Source organism: Macrobrachium nipponense, chromosome 12, assembly GCF_015104395.2.
Source record: "Macrobrachium nipponense isolate FS-2020 chromosome 12, ASM1510439v2, whole genome shotgun sequence".
Taxonomy (NCBI): Eukaryota; Metazoa; Arthropoda; class Malacostraca; order Decapoda; family Palaemonidae; genus Macrobrachium; species Macrobrachium nipponense.
Genome location: NC_087205.1, coordinates 90368474 through 90378147, shown reverse-complemented (window position 1 = coordinate 90378147; position 9674 = coordinate 90368474). Strand labels below are relative to the sequence as shown.

The 9674-nt window shown below is 38.6% G+C and overlaps 1 pseudogene; it reads left to right on the top strand.

The window, feature by feature from the left end:
* The window catches only part of LOC135224871 (venom phosphodiesterase-like), a 14581-nt pseudogene extending 7111 nt beyond the window's left edge, over positions 1 to 7470 (top strand).
* The last annotated feature ends 2204 nt before the right edge of the window (positions 7471 to 9674 follow it).

The following is a 9674-nucleotide window of genomic DNA, read 5'->3' as shown; positions in this document are numbered from 1 at the left end:
CGGCTCACTACCCAAGATTATGTTTTTCTTCTTCTTTTAATCAGGGAAAGAAAAGTGCTACGTACTTCTGGGTTGGCTCCGACGCTGAAGTAGATGGTCGTCATCCTACGTATTGGTACCCGTACGACGAATCGGTCCCATTTGATGTTAGGGTGGACCAGGTAATTGTGATAATGCTGCTATAGGCTGAAGAGTCTCATGTTACGCTTGCAGTGCGCAAGCATTTGCCGCTTGTACAATTCTGCACTGATTACTTTTACTGTACCTCCTCTCATATTCTCTTTCTTCATTTTACTTTCCACCCTCCTCTAACACTTGATTCATAATGCAACTGCGAGGTTTTCCTCCTTTTACACCCTTCGAACATTTAACTGCCAATTTCCATTTCAGCGCTGAATGACCTCATAGGTCCCAGTGCTTGGCCTTTGGCCTAAATTCTATATTCAACTCAACTCCATTTTGCACTGACTTCGAGTTTCAGATAATTTCAGAAGTATTCTGTTTCTTATACTCTGATTTCTCATAGCATTCTTAACTATCTTTTTTTTCTTATTATTATTTTCTTCGGAAATAAGATGTAAAGATTATGTATTAAAATGAAAATTAACAGATACCGTTTAGTTAGCTATACTGAATTCTCCTTTTGACAGTCACCTCAAAAAATTATTACTGAGGAATTTGGAAAGTGAAAAACGGAACAAATATAAACTGCAATAATCATATGTGAATTCCTTACGGTTTTGTAAACGCCATATATTTATATCCAGAACTAAAACATCTATTTTATATTTTACAGTGTCTTTGTAAAACTGAATGACAATCTCACTTAAATATATCAAAGTAACAATTATCCTTTTTTCGTAGACTTTGGAATGGTTAGCGATGCCAGAAGAAACTCGACCATCTTGGGTTGGTCTTTACTTCCATGAGCCCGACGACGCTGGTCACTGGTCAGGATCAGAATCACAAGAGGTGGTATTATTATTATTATTATTATTATTATTATTATTATTATTATTATTATTATTCACAACTTGTCAACATTCATATCAGCCTAATAGGGCCTTGAATTTGTTGAATAACATCCCGCAGGGTAAATTTCAAAATAGCAAATTATTTATTTAAAAATATCCCAAAAGAAGATAGGCAGAGCTAGCGCGATACCAATTAGAAATAGCAGATGAGGAAAAATAAAACAAACAAAAAACAATGTCTACATTATATAAACAAATACTCGGCTTAGAAACTAAACCTGACGACCCATCTGTTTTAAGACATCCTGCGTAATCTTTATTTGTTTTTTGTTTTTTTAGTGCTGCTCAACTTCGGAAATATTGTCTTCCGTGAATCCCATCATCAATCCTTCAACAAGTGAATAGAGTTCTGTCGTGCATGTTCCTCTTTGGACAAGTGGGTTACGTGCTCGTCTACCGACTCGGTAGTCCCGAGTTCGATTCCTCGCTTTGCCAACGTGGAATCAGATGAATTTGTTTCTGGTGATTAAAAATTAATGTCTCGATTTAATCGGTCCGGATCCCGCCATAAGCTGTAGGTCCCGTTGCTAGGTAATCGATTGGTTTCCTAGCAACGTAAAAATATCTAATCCTTAGGGCCAGCCCTAGGAGAACTCTCTCTGTCGTGCATTCTTCTTGATAACATCGGCGAGCGTCATTTCTTTTTCCGCCTGCGTTCATTGCGCATGCATTACTCCTCCCGCGTACATCCCCGACAAATATGTTCTTTCTTTTCCCGTCAGTATTCATTGCGTTTATTACGCATGCGTAACTCCTACCGCGCGCGCCCTCGACTAATATGTTCTTCCCCAAACAGCTGGACAACCAACTGATGCTCGTCGATCTCATGCTGAAACGGCTCGTGGACGGCTTAGAAGAGCGGGGTCTGGTCTCCTGTGTCAACATCATCGTCTGCGCAGACCACGTATGGCCCGATCGGGGAAAAGCTTCGTCGTTCACCTGGAAAAGGTTACGCCCCAAACATCGAGGAGGTGGCCGATACCTACGAAGGATCCTTCAGCAGGATCAGCCCACACGATAAATTCAGAGGGTAAGGATTCGGATGTAACAGATTCATTAGCTTGTTTATTTGGACGTTAATGAGAATGGGACATTGATTTGGCAATTTGTAAAACAACCTTTCAATAATTTTTCCATCTATCTTCCTTCCTGATGGACCACTGCTGCATCACACTAGCTTCGAAACTGGAGATAATGAAGGAACTTTCTTGCAAGAACACATTCATGAGGGTATACGAGCGCGAGGGGCTGCCCACCCGATACCACTACTCCAACAGTCCGAGGATCGACGAGATCGTCCTGGACCTCGACCCCGGATTCCTCGTCAGGGTCAACTCCAATAAGTCCCGGGAAGGAGAGCACGGCTATGACAACTACTTCAAGAAGATGAACGTGAGGATTCTGACGAAATACGTGTTTATTATACTTTAAGAGTTCTTTTGGGAATGCATTAATGATTCTTATAAGTTTAATGGTACTGTTTTTATTATTATTATTATTATTTGCCTCTCACACGATCAGCTTTGACTTGAATATATGATTAGATTTATAGGTTAGATGTCCCCCTAATCGTTGATTTGAACGCTTTTGACCCTACTTGAAATGTTCATTACAAAAAGTTATCATACATTTATTTCTTGGGTCACCCTCCCATTTACATATATTGTTCCTGAAATAAAGCAACTTTTGAATCAAACAATAACGCATAATAAACGCAGTCTACCTAAACGAACAAATACAGTTTTTACGAAGTCTTCGTGCAAATTCAATCGAGGAAAACGATTCATTGCGTCAAAAAATAAAACGATGTTAAGCAGAAAGAAAAGAACAAAAATTATGATTACATTCCTTGTTTTGCAGTAAGCGTTGAACCTCGACGCTTTTATGTATGATACATGGCTACGAATAAGTTAACACCGCTGAACTGCTTATGAGACATTAAGGGTTACTGCCTATCTAAGAGGAACCGACAGGTCTATTTCAGCTAGCTGCTTTCCAGGTCTTGTGTTAAACGACTCAATAAATTATTACTTTTCTTCGAACAACTTGACTGAACCAAGCTATTCCGATAACGCAGAATACTGCTTTTCATCATTGATTTTCTTCGACACCCTGCAGGCACTGTTCCTGGCCTCTGGCCCAGCTTTCAAGCAAGGACTGGTGATGGAACCTTTCCAGAACATAGAAATTTACAACCTGATGTGCCTCCTTGCTGGAGTGGAACCGGCACCCAACAATGGCACTGAAGGATTGCTGTACTATATCCTGAAAGATCCACCCGCAGACCCAGTTCTGCCTGATGTTAGTAAGACCTAAAATACCAATAATTTCACATTATGTATATCAATTTCCATGCCATTACTGTTTCAGGGAACGTGAGAGAACATTTCCAGACATATGCCGTTTAAAAGGAGATTCATTTGACACTTGTAATCTAAATGTTAGACCACTTTTGCAGGAACCTGTTCCTCCTACTTCTGATTTTCCAGAAGGTGATCTTGACTCTCTGTTGCATATCTCTGGGTGTGACGGTGACCTGGAAAAGCCAGAGGTAAGCACGCAGTGATACAGCATTTTCATGTATAAAACCTGTAACAAACTATTTTTCAGTATGAGATTGACCCTGTGAAAGGAAATGGAATGAGTAAAATGTAGAATGTTGCGTTATTTGTTACTTTCTCGTTCGGGTTTCGTGAGATGTTTCTGAACTAAAGACCGTTACCCGTGTTCCCTTCAAATTCAGGTATATAATATCAATAACCTATTATAGTTTCAAATTACCTGAGATTTTTTGTATTTCTTTTATACACTCAATGCTTCTGTCATTACTGTTCCTTTGTTTGCATTGACCATTATAACTAACAAAGCTTCCTTATTCTCGTTTGTTTACTTTGTACTTCATTCGCAACTAAACTTAATCATATTTTAGACCAGTGGTTTCTTTATCAACCTCCACAACCGCTTATTTGCAAATGTTCCTATTTTTCACACAATTTACATTATGTTGGCCCATAATTCTATCAAGTCTATTTTGAATTGCGCAATATCCGCACTCAGATACAATACTCCAGAAAAAAGAAAACATTCTTAATGCGGACTGGAGGTTGACCTCTTTGATAAAAAAGACATTCGACATCCTCGCCGACGTCAAATTTGTCAAGCTACAGCCATCAGTAATTTATTTTAGTCGGTTCAGAACCTGCCATGGGTCCACTTTCAAAAACAACATTTCATATCAGTATTTTCGTGACTTATTAAAAAAAGTTGACTAATTTAAGGTCCTTGTTACTAGCGGTCCTCATTTAACATACTTTGTGGATTCATCCTCCTATATCTATCTTGTTTTCCTTTAGAAGTCTGATTTACTTGGTGTTCTTTATTGTGTTTGAATGTTTACTTTCGACAGACAGAGTTAGTAACTCATCCAGATATTCCTACAATCAATGGCTAATTTTTGCTCTGGTTTTCACCATAACGTAATGTAAGCGATGCATTTTGAGCGATCGTCTCTACGTAGTGATGTCTGGCGGTTTATAGTTCCTCTAACCGTACAGGTATTATGAAAATCAACATATGCGACACTTAAAATGTTTCTCTGTACTTCCAGGACTGGCTTTACTCGTTAAAGCTGACAAAGTCTGAACAGGACAGTCTGAAATCCTACCATCTTCCATGGGGCGTTCCCCACACGGGAGACCTTCCAGCCAAGCTAACTCTTCTGTACCACAGTGACCACATAACTGGTAAAACCTTCTGTTCAAGCTCTGGTTGCTTCTGCATTATCTTTGTAATTAATTATTTAGGTTATACTCGAAAGTTGAGCAGTCTCTTTTCATCGTCAGACGTCACTGGTTTTGTGAAACGATTCTTGGTGTTCACTTAAAGCTTTTTAGTGGGAAAATGCTCATACAGTGTCCAGCAGTGCCTGTCAGATATTCAAAGGTTACAAGCTACAGTAGCACTGGTGCCTCTGTCTACCCTTTCTTTCCGTTGTTGTGAATCTCCTTAGATTTTGAGAGGGATGTCAAGGACATGATTCATGCGAATACAAGTGTAAAAGCCCTTAAAATAAGAATAATAAACCGGATGTATGTTAAAGAAAACTATACTATACTATAGTGTCATTTTGTAATGCGTGTATCACTGTAAGAATGACATCAACCATGGTGATCACTCTTCTCAATCAGGTTGGTGGTTCTTGCATTGTTATAATTAGTATTCCTTCTTTGAATGTTTGTTTTTAACATTCGTCTGCTCCTTTACACCTAAGATCAAGTTTTGAATAGTTTGTCTTTCATGTCTATTTTTATCAAGCCACGTAGAATGTTTCTTTCTCGAAAGTTTTGATCTGGCAGTAAGTATCCATTCATATAAATGTGATCTTTGCATCATGCACAGAAATTTATACTTAACTGATATACACAATTTCTTTTCTCACTTTCTTTTTAGCCTACTCAGAGACACTAAAGATGCCGCTGTGGACTAGTTTTAGTATGGAAGGGGCGAGATTCGGTACGCCTTCTGCCCTGTGGAGTAGTGACGTCCGTCTCACTTCAGACAATACAATCAAATGCTCAGATTATGACCCCTTGGCTTCCAGAGACATACATATGGTCCCTCTGTTTCCACCTGGTGAGAATAACGACTTAGACGTTACTTGGAGTCGTGTCTGAATATATTGGTTGTTCCATTTAATAAAGAAAGAATCTTTCTGATTCCAGAATAGCTAAATCAGATTTGATGATTAAAATAGGCCTCTCTCTTGTGTGTAAATTTTGGTATATTGTTAAAAACACACTGAGAATCCTTAAGCTTTTATATGACATAATATAGTCGCTTGATGATAGGACAGTAGTCTTTTTTTAAAGCTTGAGGATTCTATGTGTACCTTTAACAATATACCAAGATTCACACACAAGAAAGGGGTCTTATTTCATCCTCATCTTGAAAGAAAGTAGTTGCTCTTCATAGTCGTCCAAATCAAGTGAATCTCTTTTCGATGGGCGCTCAGTGATGTCAGAAAACGGGTCTTTGAAGCGCGTTCCGTACTTGGTGAGCAACGCTGTACCCGTGACCAACCAGTCGCTGGAACGATGGAGTGAGTTGATGAATGAGCTCATTCCTAGATGGGTTGTCGTCGGAGGTCCTTTGAATGTGGTGATGGGTCCTGCCTTTGACAACGACGCCGATTCTCACGTGGATGACTTTACGGGATTCGGGTAGGTGAAACCACGGTCCCGAGAGTATACGCTCTAGAGTCTAGACCGTGGGTCTAGAGAGGTGGAATTTTGTATCGCTTATAGTGGTCATTTTGGCTAAAATGAAGAGGCACTAAATTAGACACAAACGTGTTGGTCTACATCTCAGGGTGGAGATAAGGGCACAACTCTATAGGCTTTTGCTGGTAATGTGGTTCACCTTGCAGGCTTTTTGCAAAAAAACTGATTGTGAGTCCACACTACATAGTAAACCATGCCACAAACACACACCGGTAACTTAAAATCACCATCCATTTCACAAACTGACTGACACGAGGCAACGACCGTAAGTGGAGAACGGCCCTTTGGCAAATGCTGAATAACTGCTTGAAGCACTGGTTAGGACAGCCAAAATAAGCCGCTGACTTGTATTCAGTCTGTTTGTGATTTGCACGCGATTTGTGCTTGTGACATGTTTTACCGTAATGCTGTTCACCTCAACAGTTGCTTTGAAAACAGTAATTAAAGTGTTAGGAAGTAAACTGCCATTATTCTAATACCTTAATCCTTCAAGATTTGCTGAGGATAAAACGGTTTGCTTGTTGTTTTCTCCATTTAAACATTAACAACGTAACACCAACAAGTAACAGCATCTTAAGAAGGACAATCTTATCCATTGCAGCATTCCCGAAGTCCCCTCAGATTTGTTTGTTGTGCTGACAAGGTGTCTCAAAAACGTGATATCTGTGGCACTGTCCCTACGACCACCTGGATGTCCTCAGCTTCATTTATCCTCTTGATGAACCTGTTTCCAATTGTTTGGTAAGTGAGGTCTTCAAGAAAGCGTCAAGATCTCTGATTAAAAACCTTTTACGAGTTATACTTCTGGAACTAATGGGTCTCAATGAAAAGTATGTTAGTTGGATGGGTGTTAGTTACCACTACAAATCTTTGTCATGAGTATTGTTGAAGACAGCCTATAATCTAGCGTTAAGCACCACTATATCTAGTTGTAACAATTACGTATATCCTGACATAGTTCATTACACGACAGGACGAGGAGCGCTATGCCTTGGAATTCACTGCGAAGATCCGCGATGTCGAAATGGCTACCGGTCTGACTTTCTATCCAGATTTGTCTTTTAGAGACAGAGTCACCCTCGAGCAAAGGATCACCTCGAACCTGTGGCCGTTAAACTGATATCGTGTTGAGATATTTAGATAAAGAGGCAGATGCACGTGTTTTTGTATTATTTTCCAAGCTCCAAAATACTCGACCGAAGTGCTTCAATATAAGATGTAATAACTTGCTTAAATATATATTGCAGTAACGGTCTTTTACCGAGTAGCTACTTCGACTGGCAATGCAGTATTATACAATCGCATTACAAGGTCATTTACAAAAAAGTTCACTTGACTGCATGACTTCAGATCACGTCTGAGTTTCGTTATAGATATGTGTAGCAACCACTTCTTTTTTATATTGTTAGTCATTCAAACCAAATTAATCTCCACGTGGAGGAAAACTGGGTGCTGGGTGAGACTTACTAAAGTGAACACATAAAGACAAAGAAGGAACGAATTTACAGAAACCTTTTCATTTGTTTTATTTTTATTTTTGCATCTCCCCTTGTCACCAGATACCGATTTGATGTTTGTAAGGGTAGGGCTATAATTTTGCAAAACAGAGTGCATGAGCTGTTTTAGTCTGCGTACAAGAATGGGCAAGCGAGAAAATAGGGACCCGTTGTATAGGCAACTATAAGTAATTCTACTACTATAATGTGTCCACCTCCCGGCTCAACAGTTAAAAGAAAAATATTAACAATCGGGACAGAAAACATGGCAGAAAGAAATGAATGAAAAGACAATATTAAGAATCTACAGAAAATATAAAGAAAACATAAGAAATCTGGTATAACAACACTAAAAAAAAATGCTGATCAGTAGGGCCAGACTATAGGTGCTACACTAGGATTAAATGATAGAAATAAGGTAAAAGGAGAAGATACAAAATAGGTGTGCTGTGAGAAAAAAAATGAAAATTTAGAGCATTTCTTACTTTACTGCCCAGCGACGATGAGATTAAAAATAGATATATAGTTTTGTGCAGCAACCATATCAGGAAAATAGAGGAATTGATGGCTAACACTATGCTCTTATTTGTAGATCTACGGAGGGGGGAAGTGGAAAATAGGAAAGAATTTCTAAAAGAATTGTGGTATTACAGAGAGAAGAAACTCAAACAAACACAAACAAAGGCAGAATAAAACAAGCAAGAGCCGTTTCTACTACTACTACTACTACTACTACTACTAATCTTTCATTCCTATGAGATTACCATGGATCAGTATAAAAAAAAACCAGGATAATGCAAGTAAAAGAGTATATGAAAGAACTAAACATAAACTTAAGTAAAATTGAAGCAGTTAAAGACAAACAGTTTAGAGAAATAATAAACAATTGGGACAGAAAAACATGGAAGAAAGAAATGAATGAAAAGTCAACATTAAGAATCTACAGAAAATATAAAGAAAACATAAGAGAAGAAATCTGATATGACAACACTGAAAAAACAATGCTGATCAGTAGGGCCAGACTAGGTATACAAGGATTAAATGACAGAAATAGGATAAAAGGAGAAGATACAAAAGGTTTATACTGTGAGGAACAAAATGAAAATTTAGAACATTTCTTACTTTACTCCCCATCATACAATGAAATTAGAAATAGATATAGCTTTATGCAGCAACCATATCAAGAAAATAAAGAGGAATTAGTAGCAAATATACTCTTATTGGTAGTACTAATGAGAGAGGAAGTGGAGAATAGGAAAGATTTTATAAAAGAAATGTGGTATTTCAGAGAGAAGAAGCTCAAACAAACACAAACAAAAGATGAATAAAAGAAGCAAGTGAGCCGTTTCAAAGGCAAATCCCACCTACTACTACTACTACTGTCTCCCGACGCTCTTTGATCTACCTATCTCTTCCAACAACACTCCCTGAATTTTAACATACTGAGTTAGAAATACCACATAGGTACTCTAGCGACGCAACAATAAGCCAGTGTTGTATAAACCCAGTCTTTGACAAGGTACTACGATTTGATTTTGCATCTTGTTCTAGGTATAGACTAGGTAGTAGGTAGTCCTAGCAATTTGGGTGAGCACCGACCCCAGTCTGCCCAGGTTCCTTACCCCACCTCGAGACAATGAAATAGGTATAGCCTTTCCTGAAGTGTAGCCTATTACCTAATTGCGACAGTTGTTAATTAGGGGGAAACACCGCAGTGGATCCATCGTCATCGCGTGGATCAGCCTTATTCACTCGATACCTACCTAGCCTATTTACTTAGGTGAAACAAGAATACAATTACATCTTTAAGCATACCATTCAAAAGATTGAAGTTTCGTCAACATAATGTGATATATGAAAGTGCC